The sequence below is a fragment of the Amia ocellicauda genome, assembly GCF_036373705.1.
Source record: "Amia ocellicauda isolate fAmiCal2 chromosome 11 unlocalized genomic scaffold, fAmiCal2.hap1 SUPER_11_unloc_2, whole genome shotgun sequence".
Lineage (NCBI taxonomy): Eukaryota > Metazoa > Chordata > Actinopteri > Amiiformes > Amiidae > Amia > Amia ocellicauda.
Window position 1 is genome coordinate 310111 of NW_027102660.1, and position 24245 is coordinate 334355.

The window sequence follows — 24245 nt, forward strand, 5'->3', positions numbered from 1 at the left end:
GGATTTATGCCCGGGGTATGTGACCAAGTAAGCAGAGTGGTTAAAAGCACCCTGGTGTATATTCTGAGTGCTCTCATCGACCAAGCTCTGAAAGAAGTCTGTCGGGGGTGTGAAGTGAATCACCCCAGTCAGTTGAGACACAGTTGTTTGTTTGAACCAGACCGTTACTATTTCCTGTTCTATTTCAACGTGTTTTACAGAAGACTGAACAAACCGTGGCTGAAACCGGCACTAATCAAGGCGCTGTCTTACTCCCACATACATGTCACTGCGGGACAAGTCCAGAAAATCATAGATGAGATTTTGCTGGAGCTGAAAAAGGAGCCGTTTATAATAGAGAAACTTGGGCAGCTGCTCAATGACCTGGATGAGCCGAGTAGAAAAACCGCTGGCAAGCTAAAAGCTTATTTCTTCCGTAAAGAAGTTAAAGCTGGGGGCAGCGACGAAGAATTCGACATCTACGCCACTGATTCAGACTCTGACCTGAACTAAGGGACTTTGAACATGGGGAATGTTCTGGACTGCTTCTGCAACTGGTTCTGTCATCAACACTCTGCAGCTAACCTGAGAGCGCTATTACACCATGTGCTTGACAGAAAAGTAGCCAACGCGAGCCTTTTCTCTACAGATTTAACCATCGATGAGGATCAACTTTCAAACCTGGAAAAGTTAATGGCTGCTGTAACAAAGACCGGGGGGTACGAACACTGGGATGAAGCGCTCAAGGGGGCCAAGAATGATATTAGGCCATTTCATCAACATCTGTATGACCTTTTACTGAGCATGTTTAATACACCTCTGTTTACTTTTAAAATAGGTCATATTGTTGTTTTATTTACATATGTAACTGAGGTGTGTGCCTACAAGATAAAGAAACAGGTATATTTGTTGATATAGATCAAGTAACCAATCATCTGATTTCTTTTTGTCTGGACCGTAGAAAAAATTGTTGTGTATGTTATACTTTTCTCAAATGTCTAAAAAGGGGTATCTGCTCTCCTGAAGTTGAATAAAAAACCTTGTATAAAAACTTTGCGCATAGTGTGGGTCTGTGTGGTTATTTGACAGAATGACTCGGCAAGCTCCCCAAATGCAGGAACTATACTACAACCCAGCCAAGATTGGGGGTTTGGCGGGTAAGAAGGGTTTTCAAAGAGGACTCGCTGAGGCCGGAGTGAAGGTTAATGATGTGGTTGTTTCAGAATGGTTACGGGAACAAGACGCCTATACCTTACATAAACCTCTCAGGATTAACTTTAAAAGAAACTGCGTATATGCAACTGACATAGACTCACAATGGCAAATGGATCTAGTCGATATGTCAAATTTATCAAAACATAACAATGGTCACAAATTGATGTTGATGTGTATCGATGTGTTATCAAAATATGCCTGGGCTCGCATTCTACATAATAAAACAGGTCGGGCGGTGACAAGGGCCTTTGAGGATATATTGTCCCAGGGTCGATGTCCTAAAAAACTGCAGACTGATAAAGGAAAAGAGTTTCTCACCAGAGAATTTCAGAATCTACTGAAGAGACACAAAATACATCATTTCACCACCGGTAATGAGCTTAAGGCATCGGTAGTGGAGATGTTTAACCGCACCATGAAGACCAAAATGTGGAGATATTTTACAGCGGTCAACACGTTCAAGTATTTTGATAAAGTTCAAGATTTTATCGATGCTTACAACCAAGGGTATCACACCAGTATTAAAATGAAGCCTATAGATGTTGATCAAAGTAATTCTTTTAAGGTCTATAAAAAATTATACGGACCATTTATTAAGAAGGGAAAAACTACTTATAAGTTCAACATCGGTGATGTGGTTCGCGTTTCAAAGCTAAGGAGTACTTTTGCCAAAGGTTATGAACAAACATTTTCTGACGAATATTTTACAGTTACCGAACAGTTGGCTAGAGACCCCCCCGTGTACCGGTTAAAAGACTATGACGGGGAGGATATAGAAGGAACGTTTTACGAAGCCAAGTTACAAAAAATTATTGTGGGTAAAGACAGTGTATACAGAGTTGAAAAGATATTAGATGAAAAAACCCAGAACCGGAAAAAATATGTGTTGATGAAATGGCTTGGATGGCCTGAAAAGTTCAATAGTTGGGTCCCGGAACAACAGGTTTGCGATATTCAATCCTTATAACAACATGCCCGCGGGTGTGTTGGGGGCATTACTTTCGATTCTCAAGATGGAATCAGGAGGCTTCTACGTGACTCTACCCAGTAACGCCTCTCTCGATATATACCCTAAAAATGAAATATCCAGTTACACGGTACAATTTGGAAAATCTATAGATCTAAGGGTGTCGTGGGAAGTGGGGTTGGCGGAAATACAGTATCCTTACACTTGGGCTGTTTTACAAGATAAGGATGCCACCTTCGCCATTTTTGATGATGTTAAAAAGAGTCAATGGACATTCACGATACAAGGAGGTTATTATGACAATGTGGATAAAATATTAGATGAGATGCATAAACAGTTCTCAGAAGGCACCCCCAACATCAAGCTATATTACAACCCTATTAAAAACAGAGTGTACAAGGTGTCAAAACCAGGTATTAGCATTCAAACCAGCGGCCAACTGGGGCGTATATTAGGGTTCTATTCTGACACAGAGAGCAGGTTCTCAGAAGTGGTGGGGCGGCTTTTATACTCTTTATGTGTATACGGATATCATAACCCACCAGAGGGTCGGGGATAGTTATGTCCCCCTTTTGAGAAATGTACTTATTAAAGGTAAAAGCAATGACATGGTCACAATTACTTATGACAAACCACACTACGTACCAGTCTCAAAGACCCACTTTGACAACATCACGATCGAAGTAAAATCGGATCAGAATATCAACGTACCCTTCCGCTTCGGTAAAGTTAATGTCAAACTACATTTTCGACCCCTGAAACAGTGTGTACATTATTAAAATGGCTACCTCGAGGGGTTATGTAGATCCTAGCGCCTATGTGGATTATTACAAGATGCAAGCCGGGAACGGCTTGCCCGGTTTTGTAGGAGCCCCCACAATGTATGGCGCCGGTCTAGGGGGACTCTTTCGTGGTCTCTTTAGAATGGCCGTACCCCTGCTTAAGAGAGGCTTTGTTATAGCCAGACCCCACTTGAAATCAGCGGCTAAAAATATTGTTAGTGACGTGTTCACCAATGTTATGAACCGGGCAGCTAGCCATGAGCATCAGGAGGGTTCGGGTCTCATGGTAATGGCGAGGAGGGGGGGTAAAAGAAGAAACAGCATGTGTCCACCAGGGCGACGAAGATTCGTGGCTAACAAAAAACGAAGAATCTCTCATTCTCCAACATATCGTGGATACACTCGGAGAAGGAAGCAGCACAAGAAAAAACCTGCAAAAAGAAAGTCTCAAAGAAAGAAAAATAGAGCCTCAGGATACATCTTTTAAACATGTCTTTTGTCCACAGTCTATCGGAAGAATGCGTCAAATCAGAACTGGATCTGTTTACAGTTCCATACACTCAAACGAGTATAGATAAGATCATATATGTAGAGATTCCCCCTCTTTCTGCAATTTCAGACACGGCCCCTCTGGAGTTTTTTATAGCTGGCAATGGCGAGGATTATATTGATTTGAATAACACATTTATTTTAATGAACTGTAAAGTGACTGATGAGGATGGCGATGCAATCGAGAAGACGGCCAACGCTGGGGTCATCAATTACCCGGTGGCCACCATGTTTTCACAGGTGGATGTGACCCTTGGAGATCGGCTCATTAGTCAAAGCAGCAATACTTACCCCTATAGAGCCATGATGGAGTGTATCCTTAATTATAGTGAGGAGACCCTAAGCAAACAGTTCAGCCCCGGCCTTTTCTTCAAAGACATCCCGGTAGCTATGGACGATAAGGATCCAGAGGGACTCAATAAGGGTTTGCAAAAAAGAACGGCCTCTTCAACAGAAGGGAGGACCTTTGAGCTAATGGGGCATATCCATGCAGACATATTTTTCCAAGAAAAACTCATGCTCAACGGGGTAGACATTAAAATTAAAATGATCCGTAGTAAAAGTGCTTTTTGTCTGATGACCCCTGATACGGAAAAATATAAACTGACCATATTATCGGCCTCGCTGTTTGTGAAAAAAGTGTCCGTCTTCCCGGCGGTTAAACTAGGACACGCGCAGGCGTTAATGACGGAAAACGCCGAGTACCCGATCGAAAGAGTCTATATGAAAGTCCACAGTATCCCCGCAGGGACACGGGTGATGAACCAGGAAAATCTGTTTCTTGGACAGCTCCCAAAACAGGTTATTATAGGTCTCGAGGATAATGATGCATTTACCGGGGTTTACAACAAGAACCCCTTTAACTTTAAACATTATAACGCGGAATTTATAGTGTTGTACGTCGATGGTGTGCAGGTTCCATCCAGACCTTTTCAACCTGACTTTGAAATCGGCAATGCGGTTCGTGAATATGACAGTCTAGTACTGGCTACGGGTCGCCATCTCAAGGATCAAACTCTGCTGATCGATCGCCGGGAATACTGCAGCGGTTACACCCTGTACGGTTTCAACCTGACCCCTGACGAAGAGTGTGGGCAACATTTTTCACTGATGAAGACGGGCAATATGCGTTTGGAGATGCGTTTCAAGCAGCCTCTACCACGCACTGTTAATATGGTCGTGTATGCAGTGTTTGACAACATTATTGAGGTGAATCAGAGGAGAAACGTTATGTATGATTATTATTAAAATGAACACCAGAGAGCTCAACCACATCATGAATGCCCTGGCCAGCTCACGGAAACTGTTTCAAGGAGTCTACGCCTGCGATCAGCTGACTAAATTTAAGGTCAAGAATTTACCTGCAATGTACATAATCAACACACACCCTAAAAATATGCCCGGAGAACATTGGCTGGCTATTTATCTAAGGGAGGACCACCGTGGTGAATTTTTTGATTCCTATGCAAACCCCCCGGATTTCAGACCTTTCCCTCGGAAGATCAATAACTTTCTGCTCAACAACTGTCAAGAAACCATTTACAGCGGTCGTCAAGTACAAAGTCTTCAGACCTTCACTTGTGGTCAACACTGTGTGTTTTTCTTATATCATAGATCTAAAGGAAGGTCATACCCCGATATTATGGCCTTGTACAGTGAGGATTTAGGCCAAAATGATAAAAAAGTGGCAGAGTTTGTCAGGACACTGTGGATCCCCCCTTATAACACAATGACTTACGACCCTAGCCAGCCGTGTATACAGATGGGGTGTTCTTGTGAGGATTTTAAAAGATGTCATGCGTGTTAAGGTGAAAAAATAATGAAAACAGCCTTTGAATCATTAGTTTTGTTTTTATTCAACACAATTCTTATACAAAGCAGGGGTTATGGTATAAATAAATGTACAACATTTGAAAAATAAAAAATAAAAATAAAAAAATGTTTGTCGGGTCATTATTTACAGGGGAGACAAATAAAAACATGAGATTAATAAGCTTCCCAACGATGGATAGATCCTGAGGATGGTCGCTCAGCACGGTCAGAGTAATGAGATATCGGAGTCAGATCAGGCTCCACCTCTTTACACAGACGGATTTTTTGTCGCGTTTCCTGGTTAGGAACTGTTGATTGGGGCATGTTCAGACAGGCCATCGCCTGTAGGAAAGCATTCCAGCCTACAGGTCGGCGACTATCGGGTACCTTATTAGTGCTAGTGACACTCTTCAACAAATCAAACATGTGTGAACCTTTGATCAGTTGTCCTTTAAAAACAAATTCACCCTGTTCATTCCAAGCCGTTACCCGCGGTTTCTGAACCATTTTGTGCAGGATATATTCTGCATGTCTTTTGCTTCTGGCCGGCATGTTTCTCAAAACATCCGTTACAACATCTCCCTCTGAACTCTCAACAGGTTCGGTCACCGCAACATCTTTATCAACCGTACCCCCCGCATCAGCCCCAGAACCATTTTCTTGAGAGGCCATGGTTAAAGTTAAAATGTTTTGATCTTTTTCACCCTGTCTAACCAGACGGAGGTAGCGCTGTAACGTGTTGGTATACAACTGGGCTTTGGAATACTGATTTAAATCGGCCCTGGCCTGTATAGCTTTCATTTCAGAGTCCAGGTTGTTTTCGGCCGTTTGTCTAATGGGCTCTGGCCCGACAACATTTTTTCTCAGTTTCTCAAGCTGCTCCTGAGGGATCAAAAACATTTTCTGAGCATATTCCATTATTAACCCACTCTGGAAGCTAGAAGACTGGTTAGGAAAGGCACGGCTATGCTCAACAGCGGTCCTATAAAACCCCCGGTTTGATTAATCTTCTTTCTTTTTCTTTTAATAGAATACTTCTTATTAGCGATGATCTTGATAACCGCTTTTTGTTTTTTGAGTTTAGAATGTTGAGAAGGGGTTAGGGGTATATTACCGCGTAAGATGTTAAAAGCTATTTCACACAGGGTCTCGATCAAATCCGAGGGGGCCCCTGCCAGCACAGCTTTCCTATGGCGCGGGCTCCTCTCAAATAACATTTGCAAAAGCGGCAGATTTCTTTCAATCCGAACAGACATTCTTATTTATTTCCTTTTCTTTAGCACATACACTGCCGGCCAATCGGGCGGGCACAAACCTGTTCTGAGGCGAAAGTCTTCTGGGGTTTGTGCTTTTAAGTCCGCAATCAAGTACCCGTAGGGTTTTTTGGTGGCATCCTCAAATGCCTCCAAAGAGAACTTGGTCTGGTTAGGGTACATTAGACGAGCCTAGACGGTGACCTGTAGTTTATCTCTGGGGTTTTTAAAAAGAATTATATAATTGGCATATAAATTAATAGTGCGGCTTTTTTTACCTTGAAAAAATAGATTTTGAACTAAATAAATAATACTTTAATTCCTATGATGAGTGTACTTTGTGAAAGCTTTTTCCACTTCACTGTTGTCACCGGCCTGCTCCATCAGGTCATCAAGGATCACTAGGTTAGTTTGACCGGGCGGGAACAAGTCATCACCACACAACGAGGCGGGGAGACCTTGCACAAATTTCAGATTATTTTTTTTCGAAGCCAAATCATCGTAGAGAGGTTGCCAGCAAGAGTAACACCACACTATGTTGTCAAGAGCTTGGGACACGGTTGCGTCCACATCTTCTATGATGTTCTTTATAAGATAGCTCTTCCCCGAATTGGAGGGACCGGCTATAATACAGGAGAAAGGGTGTTGAAGTCTGTTATCAAAACCACCGCTAATATCCATAAGGCAGAGTGGTATAATCAGTCTTCAACACTCTTTTATTGTACACCACTCTGAACCGTTTGTTTAGTGATCTATTTTCCAACGTGTACCCCTTTTTATTGCGATAGATCTGATTTCCGGCTGTAATAATCTCACGAGGAGGCGCGTCTTTCTCGTTACATAACTTTCTACCAGGGTCGTCAGAGACTTGATGTTAATGAGCTTGTTGTTACAATGGTTCAGAGTGAAACCCTTAACTTTCATACAGGTCTTACCCGCAGCCGTTCTGTATGCGTAAGTCTTAGGACCCCCTGAAACAAACTCCACTATGTGGTCCTGAGGATCTAGTTCGCTCGTTAACTCCCCAAGGTAGTCCCCGAGGGGAGGGACCCAATCCCCTGGCCTGGTGACAAAGATTACAGAGTCAGTATCATGATAGAGCGTGCGTTCCTGCAACTGATCCATTAAGTTGTTCAGTTCAAGCCGGGCGTAAGCCGTGGTAAAAACCGCTATGAAAACATTAACGTTCCCCTGTTTGGTGGGGAAATCTTTAGGGGCCCTCCACTGGACCTGTGCCACGTGGTCATTTAAGAATTGAAAGTGTGATACTGCATGTTGTTTGGAAAACATAAATTCTATGAACAGTTCAGGGGTTTTAATCAAGGTTGTGTTTAGACGGTAATTTCTTTCCACAAACTTACCCCACAGACTGTTTAAAATCAGTTTGGACATTTGTCTCTTGGCGGGGTTTACAGTTATGTTCCCCGGCTCTAGACGGATCCCTTCCTTTTCAAAATATTGCTGAACGTATCGCTCTTTGGCCGCGGAGTCAACACACCATGAGGGATAGCCCGATGCCTCCTGTTTCCCTTTCAGATGGGTCATAATGTAATCAGCAAAAAGAGTATCAGATTTTTCAGAAAAATGCCAAACCTCATTCACCTTACCAACTGTAACCTTTCTCCACCGCCTTGTCAAGCTCAATGCTACACCAGACACCCGTCAGCGCTCTCTCTTCATCACTGTGCAGACAAGAGGTAGTTTGATTTTCAGTTTCCACACACGTTCTACACAGAGGGAACATCAATTTTCCCGAACACCTGTAAGGCAACACGGGTAAGAACAGCTCGCGAGGAGGGTACATGGTGACTTTGATCAAACCAAAGTAATGTCCGATTTCGAGAAAGTCACGATAAACAATGGTTGGACACCCCACCGGGTACATTTTGGTCTTGTTGACATAAGGGTACAGACTGGTGAAATCATAGTAATCTACTCTCTCACCCTCCTTTACCTCATAATGTAAACAGAGGGCGTTGGTACGACCCCCAAATAACGCATCCCGGGGCTCTAGACGTTCAGGAAAGTCCAAGGTTTCCATAAACCGTTGTACCCCCGCTTCCTGTTGCTTCAGGGTCGTCCACTCGTGTTTCCAAATCACCAGCACGTTCAAACCATAGGTGTTTTTTAAAGTTTCAATTCGTTCCTGGAAATCATAGTACATATCACCGCAGAGTTTTTGTGTTACGGGGTTAAAGGTGTTTGGGTCGAAGCACTGAGGACAGCCATGGTAAATACAACCTGCAAACTCATAAGCGGTACGCCGCCCGGACACGTCGCTAAAACCGTCTAAGTCATAAGGCCCCATTTTGACTTCCCCTTGATTTAAAGCATGTCTGATGAAGATGTTATCCCGGGCACTCAGGTATTCCAGCCACTGTATGGAGACAGTCGAAAAGTTCTTTTGTCTAGCACGATAGTTGTCAGAAGTGGTGACCGCTATAGTGTTTTTCTGCAAGAAATTGGACCGATACATTTTCATGCAGAGAGACGCTATGGTCACACTTTGCAAAGGGTCGAGACCCGATGTGTTGATAACCTCGGCGCGGAAACGCACACAGGATTCTTTAAGGATCACCACATCATTTTTACAATAAGCGGCCATCTCTTCTCGGAAATCAAAAACACCTCCCTTAACCGTATTGTACCATTTAAAGAATTCCTCCCTCTCATGAGACATCATAGTATCAACCCCATAATAAGAGGCGGGCGGGTAGGACCCTCGATAATTTTGAGTGTCCTTAGTATTAAAAAAATGGCAGAACCAACCTTTCTTCTGAGCCTCAAAACCCAGAGCCTTAGGCAAAGCGCTCAATTTCATGGGGAGGAAATTTAACGAGTCTATGTAACGTTAGTTGAAAGCTTCGTCGGTGAAACACATGATCTTGCTACCCTGAGCTATTATTTTTGGGGTCACCCCATTTTCCACCAGATACTTCATCAAAATGTAAGAATCATAACCCTTAGCATTGTGGGCAATAAATGTGTAATTGAGGTATTTTGGACCGCGATACCGCGTAAAGAAATCCCTGACACAACTCTCACCGCTAGCTGACCACTCACGATCCAACATGTCAATACAGTGTATATAATTAGCAACGTGGACCCCGTTTTCTTGCCGGCATTCAAAAGCAAAAAAGACATACCGGTTGTGCGGCGGCTCCTTTTTAACCGGCTGAATAAAGCACTGGTGTTCGGACCCCGGGGTTAAATCAGCATTACAGATCCTGCATCTCGGCTCCAGACATTTGTGTGGTTTAACCTCATGAAAACGGTACTGGAGGCAACACTGCGGGCAATATTTAGTTTGATCACAATAACTCCGTTTTTTAACCCCCTCAGCAGCGGCCCTCTGTACCTTATGCTCGGAAAAACAGAACGCTGAGAGACAAATCCTTAAGCAATCTTTACATCGGATGGTAGGGGCCAAACCCTTACGACATTGCGGATTGAAACAGACGTTACAGTAACCGTCACAGCGGTGCTTAAGCTTATCATTGAAGGCCTTATAACACCAATGACAAACATACGAACAACCCAAAAAAGCCGTCAAACTCTTTATTCCAAAGTAATGACTATCACTTAGGAAGAGAAACAGTGTCTGTGTATGGGTTTCAGGATGTATCTGAAATTTCACAAATACTTCCTTTACCTCACAACGGTACCACAAAACAATTTTTAAAGACAACAACTCCTCAAACTTGGTGATGTCTGAAAAGGCAACCATCTGTTGAGAGTTTAAGCCGGCCCTCTGATGAAGCATTAAAGCCTCTTGCAGAGCTTGGGGTTCAGGCATGTCGGGGGTGAGTAGTTTTATTAAACTGTAAGCAAAACAGAGCTTATTGTCCCCACTGGAACTCACCACTAATTGCCTGAGCTTGGTCCTAATTATGTCGTTCTTCAAGCATTTCGACAGTCTTCTAAGCGCCCCACCCTCAGGGTTACGAACCACATTCATTAACAGAGACAGACTTTCATCAGCTAAGATGGCTGCGTTACTTTGCAATAACGCTTCGATTTTAGCCAGACATCTAAATTATCTCCACTCAGCATTACAGATAGGTTGCTAAACAAATCATCCCCTCTGAGTTCTAACTGTACAACATCTCGAGGTCTGACCCTTTCAGCAACCTGTTCAAGCATTTTCTGCAAGGCCTCGTGTATGTTGACAAATATTTCTGCATAATTGTCACAATTTAAAAGTTCTGCAAAATTAAAACGCTGAATCATTTCAAAATTGTTATAGGCCGGTCTATCTATAATCACGGGATCACTGGTACTCTTGGACACATCATCATTTTGAACAAAGCCTTCACCCCCTACATTCTCACAGAGCATGTCCTCCACAGCCTTATCAGTCTCAGAACCCTCCACATTCCGAACACCCCCACTGCTGACATCTACAAAACCCCCTTTTTGAGGAGGCTCATTTAAAGCCTGTAAAAGTCCTTCAAAGATATCCAACCGGTTAATGTCAAGACCCTCCTCTATAGTGATGGCTGCTTCTGCCGCCATCCTGTGTTCTAATTGTCTCAAATCATTTATAATAGGGGCAGAATTTGGTCGGGGTAGCTCCTCCAAAGCCTCCACCATTTCAAACAAATCGGGGTGAACTAGGGGGTGAACCTCTATAAGCGCTACCGGTGGGAGGTGGTTATTTAGATCATTGACCATCTGTAACAGGTCGGGGTTCACCGGTAAGTCTGTTAATTCACATTCTATCAGTGGTAATTGGGGGTTATTTAAATCATTTATCATTTGTAATAGTTCCAGGTTCATTGGGACATCAGAGGAGTTCACAACAGGGCCGGGGATGTTCTCTCGGGAAGGTCTTTTTGGGGCCCTAGCTTGTTCATAATCCTTTAGTTTGTGAGTTCTTTTACCAAGTCAGGACATTTTTTAATTTATTTTTTATTTTTCCAACAACCCACAATAGTAAGGCGTTTTGTGTCAATTAAAACATTAAATACGGTACAATTCGTTAGTAAGGGTATTAATAAGGGTGTTTTGGCTCTCTATCACCAGGTTTTGCCCCACTAACACAAGTCTTTGATTTTGTAACAAAGTATGTAGCAACTCATGCCGACCTTCAGGAAGTAGCTCCGGGGGCTGGTGGCCTGGCTCAGCTTCAAAGGATGGTCGCTCCGGTAAATCTCGGTCGAAGGAGGCAGGGAGCGAGCGTATACTCATGGACGGAGACCAAGAAGGCCTTTGCGGTAACACCCTGGCCAAGCGCGGGGTACTGTTCCGCGTTTCTGTAGCCAAGAAACGGGTCTGGGGGGACGATGTTGAAACCAGGCCGTCGTTGGGTGGTGTGTCAGCCCTGACTGACGGCGACCCCTGAGGTTGTTGGATGCCTGTATTTGTTCCGCCCGACAATGCGGCGGGCTAAATCTGGGGTGTTGAATTACCCCCAGAAGGCTGTGGCCTGAGTAGATGTTGGGGGGTCTCCAAGACCACCGTGGGGGATCCTCTCGGTGATCTCACCGGGGAAGATGTTTGATCCCACTTAGACGGGGTAATTGTCCTCAATAGCTCATCCACAGAATGACTATCCCAAGAGTCTTGGGAAGAATAAAAATATACATTACATTTACATCTTTAAACGGCGACAGAAATCAAACTTAAAACAACATGTCCAGGACATTCAAAACCTTTAGCTTTTTTAGACCTTTGAAAATAGCCTTAGACATTCACTACAACGCCTTATTATTTACAGACAATATATTTATTAGGACTTGATAATAAATGTAAAACAGAGAAGCCGCTGTAAATAAACTGTTTCTTAAATGTTTCTTTAAAAACTGTAATATTGTTAATAAAACACACACACACACAACAACATTTCATTTTTAAACGAACCTTCCAAGTGTAAACGCTTCCTGATCCCGGGACTTCCTGTTTCACAAACGTTTTCACAATCTGTTTAAATATTAAATACAATGAACACCTTCAAGCCTTTTCCTACAACCACTTTAAAACAGAAGTATAATAGCGGGAGATAAGCCAAACAACTTACTAAACCCTTTCGGACGGCTTTACTTCCTAACCAGACGGTACGGCAATCGGTCATTTCTAAACACGTTCCCCAGAAACAAGCATAGACCTGTCCGGACTTCTAAAGATCTTTCCCAGAACCCCCCGCCCTACAGGAAACGGTCACCCATCGCTTAAATATTAGCCCTCAACGGGCAAACAAAGCCCTTTTAAAAACATTAAAGTTTGAAAGATCTTACTTACCTCCACAGAATAATCGTTTCTTATGTTTTTCGGCTGGTTTAGCTTTTTGCACCGCTGTGAAGGTAAGAGACATGTTTAACCTTTAACCACACCGCTTTATAAAAAGCTTTTACCTCTTACAGGCTGCAGACATATACTCACAGCTATCAGATACCGGGGCTGACGGCCTTTCAGATTCTTGAAAGGTTACGGTTCTCGAAGGTAAAACGAAACAAGCCCTCGATGTGGAAGGCCTTTCGTTGTCTCGAACCACGTTTCTTAATACTGTTAGACAGGATAATTTTTTTAAAATTAACAAAACTGGACTCAAACATCTTACAGAAACGTTATACAAACAAACAGGGGTTTAGTTCTTACCCGGTCGGCAGACAGCCTGTCTAGGGACAACTACTTCTCTTGGTCGAGACATTAATCACAGGCCTTTCGATAGTTTCTGTGTAATTAAAGAGACCGGCATTAATATATATTAAAACGTTTTCATAACTCTAATGAGCCGCTTCAAAACCACACACACCCATACATAAGAACCCATGAGCTTAAACACAAAAATCTTACCGTCGTTGTTCCAGATGATCTCCTCAGCGTTGGGAATTAACTCCTGTTGACTGGCTGAAAAATAATTTTACAGAACTTAAAACAGATGTTATAGCCTTATTTACAATACATGCACACAACACGCTCTGAGTCAATGAAAAGAATCTGAAGACTTGCCTAAAAACTCGTTTAAATCGAAGTCGCTGATGTTGTTTCCGGACATTGTTGATCTTTAGTCTTAAATCGAAAGGTCAGTATGAGTCTGTCGAGCTGAAGACCAGACCTTCATACTTATACTGATGGCCACATGCCGGATCTGCTTGTAAGGCATTGTTCTGGTCTGGCCTTTGTGCCGCCCTGTTACCAATTAACATATCAAAACCAACCAATAAAATGACACTGCATCAAATTTCAAATAGAAACCAAGATGGAGACGATCTCTTCCTCTCTACTCTAAACTTTTATTAGAACCTTTAGGTCTCTCAAAAAAATATTTTTAAGCATCATGACCTATAGTCAACAAACCACTAAGAATATTTCAGGCCTTTATAAGCGCTAAAAAACAACCTGAGCGAAGAAAATAACTATAAAGATCTAAAATAACTAGCGCTTTTACAGTGATTTTTTTTTTTTTTTAATAGCGATGCTTTGTTTTGTATTATACAAGTCACAAACTACTCAGAACAGCGTTTATCCCCGCAAAAGAGATATTTGGGTTTATTTTACAAAGCTTATAAATTATGTAGGTTAAAAGTATTCTGAATGTTTTGATACCACATGCCATACGTACTGTTGTCTGAGCCCACCCCCGCCACCCATGGTGTGAGTGATTTAGCCTTGAGTGTTGTGATCTATTTAGCATTGAGTGATCAGTTGTTTTTATTTTTTAAACGATTCCTTATCATCAGGGATTGAGACTGCTAAAATACCTTAAAAGCATATCCTTATCTTAAGTCTAACTCTTATGAGCTTTAAGACCCTAGAATGTATTTAAGTAAAACGACTGAACACATTATGTGAGAGATAAAATATAACCACAGCTTTTTTTTTTTTTTTTTTAAAACAATTAACCTATACACACAAACACCCACACACACACCCTCTTTTTTAATTTTATTTTTAATTAAATTTGAGGGGAGAGACAGAGCCAGATACAGTGTGGATAACATAAGTACCCTATGCAAAACAGGCATTGTTAGGACCTGGGATCATAACAGACAACAGAACTTGTTGATCTTATAAAATGATTGGGCGAGAGAGAGAGAGAGACACACAGAGACAGTGTGAATATGATAAACGCACTATTCAAAACTGGCATTGTTAAGACCTGGGACCATTACAGACAACAGAACTTGTTGATCTTATAACGGTTTAGATTTACTAAACCATTACATGTATATTTTAAAAAGACCCCCAAACACTACAGGAAGAGCCGACCCATTCACACTCTACAGTTGACCAACAAGAACAACAAGAACAACAGGTTATGGGCGGCCTTGTTGTTCAGGGTTTTATGGGTGTACACTTTCTGACGGATATGACGTAGGAATAATTAAGGAAATAACTCTACCTAAAATCACGCCCCCCAATTATGACGTAGGAATATTAATAAGCTTAGGGCATACGTCATAACAAAATAGGCCGCGCCCATAAAACCCTACTATCTACTCATAAGAGTAACAGCAATGTCGCCGATCCTGCTACGGTCGTATTGTAACAGCAACAACATGTATCGATTTTAAAACTGTCAGTTCCAGCGCCTCGCAAAGCTACCCTTCTGTGATCGTTTGTTCTCAAGGTCAGGATTTCTTGACACTCCGAGGAAGAGAAAACGATGGCCGGCCGCGTTACAGGGACAGATAACAAAGCACTAGCACGCGTGCACCGCGGGTTGTTTCCGCCCGGTTTCGAACCAGGGACCTGTCGCGTGTGAGGCGAACGTGATAGCCACTACACTACGGAAACCGACCTGTCCTGGTGTTTCGAATGGCTCCCATCGAAGCCGGCTGGTAAAACGCGCACAGGCGTTTCCCGTGGGCCAGCCTGTGAGATAAAGGTTTCTATTTTCACTGACCTATTTTGCATTGCTCAAGGACACATCAGGACACTTTGGAAACTCTTTCAAAGGAAGAACGCCCTGAGCTATGACAAGACTTAGACTTACCCCAACAAGGTGATGCTCACTGGCTTGTTCAAACAGCTGCTGCTCATCTTGTGCCACCATCAGACAATCACAGAGCTATTGTGCCTTCTACACCTTACGGTAGCTTTACTTTAACAATAATAATGACGGCGACCTCGACGACAAAAAGAAAAACAAGAACAACAACAACAACAACAAGAACAATAACATCATCATCAGATTTTAATTAAAAGTGGCTACACCAGCGTTTACAATTTCAACCTGTCGACGGACGGACGCTCTGAGTCCACCAATTTCGGAAACTCCAATGAAGAAAAGCCACCTACCGCCTCCGGGGAACCACGAGGGCAAGCAGGACGAAAAGGGCCGGCCCACAGCAGGCTCTTTCCGCCCGGTTTCAAACCGGGGACCTTTCGTGCGTTAGGAGAACGTGATAACCGCTACACTTCGGAAACTGACACCGTCACCTCTTGCTTAGAACGGTTACCGTTGGAGACTGCTGGTAAAACCGACCCGTCCTGGCGTTTCGAATGGCTCCCATCGAAGCAGGCTGGTAAAACGCGCACAAGCGTTTCCCGTGGGCCAGCCTGTGAGATAAAGGTTTCTATTTTCACTGACCTATTTTGCATTGCTCAAGGGCACATCAGGACACTTTGGAAACTCTTTCAAAGGCAGGACGCCCTGCGCTCTGACAGTGCCTGCACTTAGCCCAACAAGGTGATGCTGAATGGCATGTTCAAACGGCTGGTGGTCTTCCTTCACCACCAGACTATCAGAGCTATTGTGCCTTCTACACCTTACGGTAGCAACAAATCTAACTACTGCTTTACTTTAACAATAATAATGACGGCGACCACGACGACAACAAGAACAACAACAAGAACAACAACATCAACAAGAACAACAACATCATCATCATCATCATCATCAGATTTTAATTAAAAGTGGCTACACCAGCGTTTACAATTTCATCCTGTCGACGGACGGACGCTCTGAGTGCACCGATTTCGGGATACTTCGGAAACTCTTTCAAAGGCAGGACGCCCTGCGATCAGACAGTGCCTGCACTTAGCCCAACAAGGTGATGCTGAATGGCTTGTTCAAACGGCTGGTGGTCTTCCGTCACCACCAGACTATCAGAGCTATTTTGCGCCTTCAACTACATAAGAGTAACAGCAATGTCGCCGATCCTGCTACGGTCGTATTGTAACAGCAACAACATGTATCGATTTTAAAAGTGTCAGTTGCAGCGCCTCGCAAAGCTACCCTTCTTACATCGTTTGTTCTCAAGGTCAGGATTTCTTGCCACTCCGAGGAAGAGAAAACTACAGCCACCCTTGGGGCAGAGAGATGGGGGACGGGTAACACGGCACTGGCACGCGTGCACCACGGGTTGTTTCCGCCCGGTTTCGAACCGGGGACCTTTCGCGTGTGAGGCGAACGTGATAGCCACTACACTACGGAAAACGACCCGTCCTGGTGTTTCGAATAACTCCTATCGAAGCCGGCTGGTAAAACGCACACAGGCGTTTCCCGTGGGCCAGCCTGTGAGATAAAGGTTTCTATTTTCACTGACCTATTTTGCATTGCTCAAGGGCACATCAGGACACTTTGGAAACTCTTTCAAAGGAAGAACGCCCTGAGCTGTGACAAGACTTACAATTACCCCAACAAGGTGATGCTCAATGGCTTGTTCAAACAGCTGCTGCTTGTCTTGTGCCACCATCAGACAATCACAGAGCTATTGTGCCTTCTACACCTTACGGTAGCAACAAATCTATCTACTGCTTTACTTTAACAATAATAATGACAGCGACCACGACGACAACAAGAACAACAAGAACAACAGCAAGAACAGCATCATCATCATCATCATCATCAGATTTTAATTAAAAGTGGCTACACCCGCGTTTACAATTTCAACCTGTCGACGGACGGACGCTCTGAGTGCACCGATTTCGGGACACTTAGGAAACTCTTTCAAAGGCAGGTCGCCCTGCGCTCTGACAGTGCCTGCACTTAGCCCAACAAGGTGATGCTGAATGGCTTGTTCAAACGGCTGGTGGTCTTCCGTCACCACCAGACTATCAGAGCTATACTGCGCCTTCAACTACATAAGAGTAGATTGTAGGGTTTTTTGGGCGCGGCCTATTTTGTTATGATGTATGCCCTAAGCTTATTAATATTCCTACGTCGTAATTGGGGGGCGTGATTTTAGGTAGAGTTATTTCCTTAATTATTCCTACGTCATATCCGTCAGAAAGTGTACACCCATAAAACCCTGAACAACAAGGCCACCCATAAATACCCCCACCCCTCTGAAGGTAATGCCCCGAAACTCTCCTCTCTATTTAAGAACCCGCGCTGCTTTTAGGCAATACCTCTTTAATTCTCAGCATCAGAAACATCCCGCTTCTTCAACATGTCCAGCGACATCAACATGAAACCCCGCAAGAAACAATCCCGGGCAAGGGTTCCTGTACTCACCAATTTAAAGATTGAACGCTCCTGGGTGTTGTTCTGGGGGGCTCGACGGGGTTACCGCTTTAAAAGGGATCCCAGCTATGTTGGAGTGGAGCTTTTTGCTTTGGGAGAGAAGGAGGGTACGTTGGAATCTTTTGAGACGGTAATTGAATACTCTTATGAGGACTGGTTGAAGGTGATGGCCTGGAGAGATCTGGGGCTTGTGGATAAGACTCTAGAAGGCTTGCAAGAGGGTCCAAGAGAATGCAAAATGGAGTCTCCGACTCAGGGTTTTGAAAGGTGGTGAATGGGAAAGCTTGCAGAACTATGGTAGAGTGGTGAAGAGTCTATCTCTAACTACAGATCGTAAGGTTTTGTTTAGAAGTACCCTGATTACAAACCCTATTGAAGGGGGTGTGGAGGATCCAGAAAAACAGGTTACTGAAATTATGTTTGACGCCGTCTGACGGCTCAGGGGCTACTCTCTTCTAAGAGGGCGGTGTGTCGTGACGTAGTGAAGAGATAGGATAAAAGGCGCAACAATTCATTCATGGTTTAAAATTAAAGAGAATGTCTTACCCGAAAGCTGTGGACGTCGACAGGCTCTACAGGCCTCATCAAACCCGGGATCACCCCTGGTTCTATTCCCCAGATTTTGTATATACTCCGGAACCCTCTGACTGCGGTTACCCTCCAAGACCTCAGACCCCGGTCCCTCAGGACGAAACAACATGCGGTGCGATAGATGTCCAAATGAGTCTCGGGGATCCCCAGCCTCTGGAGCTCATGGAGGGCCTCGATTTTGCCGAACTGTCTACCGTCTGTGCGTCTCAGGAGGGGGTCAGTCCAATGGATGTAGAAACACCCCACAAACCACCAGGCGACCCAATGAGCATCGGACTGTCCCGGGGGCGTGATGAATACGCAGGATTTATGCCCGGGGTATGTGACCAAGTAAGCAGAGTAGTTAAAAGCACCCTGGTGTATATTCTGAGTGCTCTCATCGACCGAGCTCTGAAAGAAGTCTGTCGGGGGTGTGAAGTGAATCACCCCAGTCAGTTGAGACACAGTTGTTTGTTTGAACCAGACCGTTACTATTTCCTGTTCTATTTCAACGTGTTTTACAGAAGACTGAACAAACCGTGGCTGAAACCGGCACTAATCAAGGCGCTGTCTTACTCCCACATACATGTCACTGCGGGACAAGTCCAGAAAATCATAGATGAGATTTTGCTGGAGCTGAAAAAGGAGCCGTTTATAACAGAGAAACTTGGGCAGCTGCTCAATGACCTGGATGAGCCGAGTAGAAAAACCGCTGGCAAGCTAAAAGCTTATTTCTTCCGTAAAGAAGTTAAAGCTGGGGGCAGCGACGAAGAATTCGACATCTACGCCACTGATTCAGACTCTGACCTGAACTAAGGGACTTTGAACATGGGGAATGTTCTGGACTGCTTCTGCAACTGGTTCTGTCATCAACAGCTAACCATGCAGCTAACCTGAGAGCGCTATTACACCATGTGCTTGACAGAAAAGTAGCCATAGCGAGCCTTTTCTCTACAGATTTAACCATCGATGAGGATCAACTTTCAAACCTGGAAAAGTTAATGGCTGCTGTAACAAAGACCGGAGGGTACGAACACTGGGATGAAGCGCTCAAGGGGGCCAAGAATGATATTAGGCCATTTCATCAACATCTGAATGACCTTTTACTGAGCATGTTTAATACACCTCTGTTTACTTTTAAAATAGGTCATATTGTTGTTTTATTTACATATGTAACTGAGGTGTGTGCCTACAAGATAAAGAAACAGGTATATTTGTTGATATAGATCAAGTAACCAATCATCTGATTTCTTTTTGTCTGGACCGTAGAAAAAATTGTTGTGTATGTTATACTTTTCTCAAATGTGTAAAAAGGGGTATCTGCTCTCCTGAAGTTGAATAAAAAACCTTGTATAAAAACTTTGCGCATAGTGTGGGTCTGTGTGGTTATTTGACAGAATGACTCGGCAAGCTCCCCAAATGCAGGAACTATACTACAACCCAGCCAAGATTGGGGGTTTGGCGGGTAAGAAGGGTTTTCAAAGAGGATTCGCTGAGGCCGGAGTGAAGGTTAATGATGTGGTTGTTTCAGAATGGTTACGGGAACAAGACGCCTATACCTTACATAAACCTCTCAGGATTAACTTTAAAAGAAACCGCGTATATGCAACTGACATAGACTCACAATGGCAAATGGATCTAGTCGATATGTCAAATTTATCAAAACATAATAATGGTCACAAATTGATGTTGATGTGTATCGATGTGTTATCAAAATATGCCTGGGCTCGCATTCTACATAATAAAACAGGTCGGGCGGTGACAAGGGCCTTTGAGGATATATTGTCCCAGGGTCGATGTCCTAAAAAACTGCAGACTGATAAAGGAAAAGAGTTTCTCAACAGAGAATTTCAGAATCTACTGAAGAGACACAAAATATATCATTTCACCACCGGTAATGAGCTTAAGGCATCGGTAGTGGAGAGGTTTAACCGCACCATAAAGACCAAAATCTGGAGATATTTTACAGCGGTCAACACGTTCAAGTATTTTGATAAAGTTCAGGATTTTATCGATGCTTACAACCAAGGGTATCACACCAGTATTAAAATGAAGCCTATAGATGTTGATCAAAGTAATTCTTTTAAGGTCTATATAGAATTATACGGACCGTTTATTAAGAAGGGAAAAACTACTTATAAGTTCAACATCGGTGATGTGGTTCGCGTTTCAAAGCTAAGGAGTACTTTTGCCAAAGGTTATGAACAAACATTTTCTGACGAATATTTTACAGTTACCGAACAGTTGGCTAGAGACCCCCCCGTGTACCGGTTAAAAGACTATGACGGGGAGGATATAGAAGGAACGTTTTACGAAGCCGAGTTACAAAAAATGATTGTGGGTAAAGACAGTGTATACAGAGTTGAAAAGATATTAGCTGAAAAGACCCAGAACCGGAAAAAATATGTGTTGGTGAAATGGCTTGGACGGCCTGAAAAGTTCAATAGTTGGGTCCCGGAACAACAGGTTTGCGATATTCAATCCTTATAACAACATGCCCGCGGGTGTGATGGGGGCATTACTTTCGGTACTCAAGATGGAATCAGGAGGCTTCTACGTGACTCTACCCAGTAACGCCTCTCTCGATATATACCCTAAAAATGAAATATCCAGTTACACGGTACAATTTGGAAAATCTATAGATCTAAGGGGGTCGTGGGAAGTGGGGTTGGCGGAAATACAGTATCCTTACACTTGGGCTGTTTTACAAGATAAGGATGCCACCTTCGCCATTTTTGATGATGTTAAAATCAATGGACATTCACGATACAAGGAGGTTATTATGACAATGTGGATAAAATATTAGATGAGATTCATAAACAGTTCTCAGAAGGCACCCCCAACATCAAGCTATATTACAACCCTATTAAAAACAGAGTGTACAAGGTGTCAAAACCAGGTATTAGCATTCAAACCAGCGGCCAACTGGGGCGTATATTAGGGTTCTATTCTGACACAGAGAGCAGGTTCTCAGAAGTGGTGGGGCGGCTTTTACACTCTTTATGTGTATACGGATATCATAACCCACCAGAGGGTTGGGGATAGTTATGTCACCCTTTTGAGAAATGTACTTATTAAAGGTAAAAGCAATGACATGGTCACAATTACTTATGACAAACCACACTACGTAGCAGTCTCAAAGATCCACTTTGACAACATCACGATCGAAGTAAAATCGGATCAGAATATCAACGTACCCTTCCGCTTCGGTAAAGTTAATGTCAAACTACATTTTAGACCCCTGAAACAGTGTGTACATTATTAAAATGGCTACCTCGAGGGGTTATGTAGATCCTAGCGCCTATGTGGATTATTACAAGATGCAAGCCGGGAACGGCTTGCCCGGTATTGTAGGAGCCCCCACAATGTATGGCGCCGGTCTAGGAGGACTCTTTCGTGGTCTCTTTAGAATGGCCGTACCCCTGCTTAAGAGAGGCTTTGCTATAGCCAGACCCCACTTGAAATCAGCGGCTAAAAATATTGTTAGTGACGTGTTCACCAATGTTATGAACCGGGCAGCTAGCCATGAGCATCAGGAGGGTTCGGGTCTCATGGTAATGGCGAGGAGGGGGGTAAAAGAAGAATCAGCATGTGTCCACCAGGGGGCGACGAAGATCCGTGGCTAACAAAAATCGAAGAATCTCTCATTCTCCAACATATCGTGGAAATTTCAGACACGGCCCCTCTGGAGTTTTTTATAGCTGGCAATGGCGAGGATTATATTGATTTGAATAACACATTTATTTTAATGAACTGTAAAGTGACTGATGAGGATGGCGATGCAATCGAGAAGACGGCCAACGCTGGGGTCATCAATTACCCGGTGGCCACCATGTTTTCACAGGTGGATGTGACCCTGGGAGATCGGCTCATTAGTCAAAGCAGCAATACTTACCCCTATAGAGCCATGATGGAGTGTATCCTTAATTATAGTGAGGAGACCCTGAGCAAACAGTTCAGCCCCGGCCTTTTCTTCAAAGACATCCCGGAAGCTATGGACGACAAGGATCCAGAGGGACTCAATAAGGGTTTGCAAAAAAGAACGGCCTCTTCAACAGAAGGGAGGACCTTTGAGCTAATGGGGCATATCCATGCAGACATATTTTTCCAAGAAAAACTCATGCTCAACGGGGTAGACATTAAAATTAAAATGATCCGTAGTAAAAGTGCTTTTTGTCTGATGACACCTGATACTGAAAAATATATACTGACCATATTATCGGCCTCGCAGTTTGTGAAAAAAGTGTCCGTCTCCCCGGCGGTTAAACTAGGACACACGCAGGCGTTAATGACGGCAAACGCCAAGTACCCGATCGAAAGAGTCTACATGAAAGTCCACAGTATCCCCGCAGGGACACGGGTGATGAACCAGGAAAATCTGTTTCTAGGACAGCTCCCAAAACAGGTTATTATAGGTCTCGTGGATAATGATGCATTTACCGGGGTTTACAACAAGAACCCCTTTAACTTTAAACATTATAACGCGGAATTTATAGCGTTGTACGTCGATGGTGTGCAGGTTCCATCCAGACCTTTTCAACCTGACTTTGAAAACGGCAATGCGGTTCGTGAATATTACAGTCTAGTACTGGCTACGGGTCGCCATCTCAAGGATCAAACTCTGCTGATCGATCGCCGGGAATACTGCAGCGGTTACACCCTGTACGGTTTCAACCTGACCCCTGATGAAGAGTGTGGACAACATTTTTCACTGATGAAGACGGGCAATATGCGTTTGGAGATGCGTTTCAAGCAGCCTCTACCACGCACTGTAAATATGGTCGTGTATGCTGTGTTTGACAACATTATTGAGGTGAATCAGAGGAGAAACGTTATGTATGATTATTATTAAAATGAACACCAGAGAGCTCAACCACATCATGAATGCCCTGGCCGGCTCACGGAAACTGTTTCAAGGAGTCTACGCCTGCGATCAGCTGCCTAAATTTAAGATCAAGAATTTACCTGCAATGTACATAATCAACACACACCCTAAAAATATGCCCGGAGAACATTGGCTGGCTATTTATCTAAGGGAGGACCACCGTGGTGAATTTTTTGATTCCTATGCAAACCCCCCGGATTTCAGACCTTTCCCTCGGAAGATCAATAACTTTCTGCTCAACAACTGTCAAGAAACCATTTACAGCGGTCGTCAAGTACAAAGTCTTCAGACCTTCACTTGTGGTCAACACTGTGTGTTTTTCTTATATCATAGATCTAAAGGAAGGTCATACCCCGATATTATGGCCTTGTACAGTGAGGATTTAGACCAAAATGATAAAAAAGTGGCAGAGTTTGTCAGTACACTGTGGACCCCCCCTTATAACACAATGACTTACGACCCTAGACAGCCATGTATACAGATGGGGTGTTCTTGTGAGGATTTTAAAAGATGTCATGCGTGTTAAGGTGAAAAAATAATGAAAACAGCCTTTGAATCATTAGTTTTGTTTTTATTCAAAACAATTCTAATACAAAGCACGGGTTATGTTATAAATAAATGTACAACATTTGAAAATAAAAAAAATAAAATAAAAAATTGTTTGTCGGGTCATTATTTACAGGGGAGACAAATAAAAACATGAGATTAATAAGCTTCCCAACGATGGATAGATCCTGAGGATGGTCGCTCAGCACGGTCAGAGTAATGAGATATCGGAGTCAGATCAGGCTCCACCTCTTTACACAGATGGATTTTTTGT

The 24245-nt window shown here is 43.4% G+C and overlaps 2 non-coding genes across 2 annotated transcripts; both read right to left on the reverse strand.

Annotated features, from left to right (window-relative positions):
- Nucleotides 1-15223: 15223 nt before the first annotated feature.
- On the reverse strand, nucleotides 15224-15296 carry trnav-cac (transfer RNA valine (anticodon CAC)). Its single transcript has one exon. It is a non-coding gene; the product is annotated as a tRNA-Val (tRNA).
- Nucleotides 15297-16868: 1572 nt separating this feature from the next.
- trnav-cac (transfer RNA valine (anticodon CAC)) lies at nucleotides 16869-16942 on the reverse strand. The gene has a single exon. It is a non-coding gene; the product is annotated as a tRNA-Val (tRNA).
- Between the last annotated feature and the right edge of the window lie 7303 nt (nucleotides 16943-24245).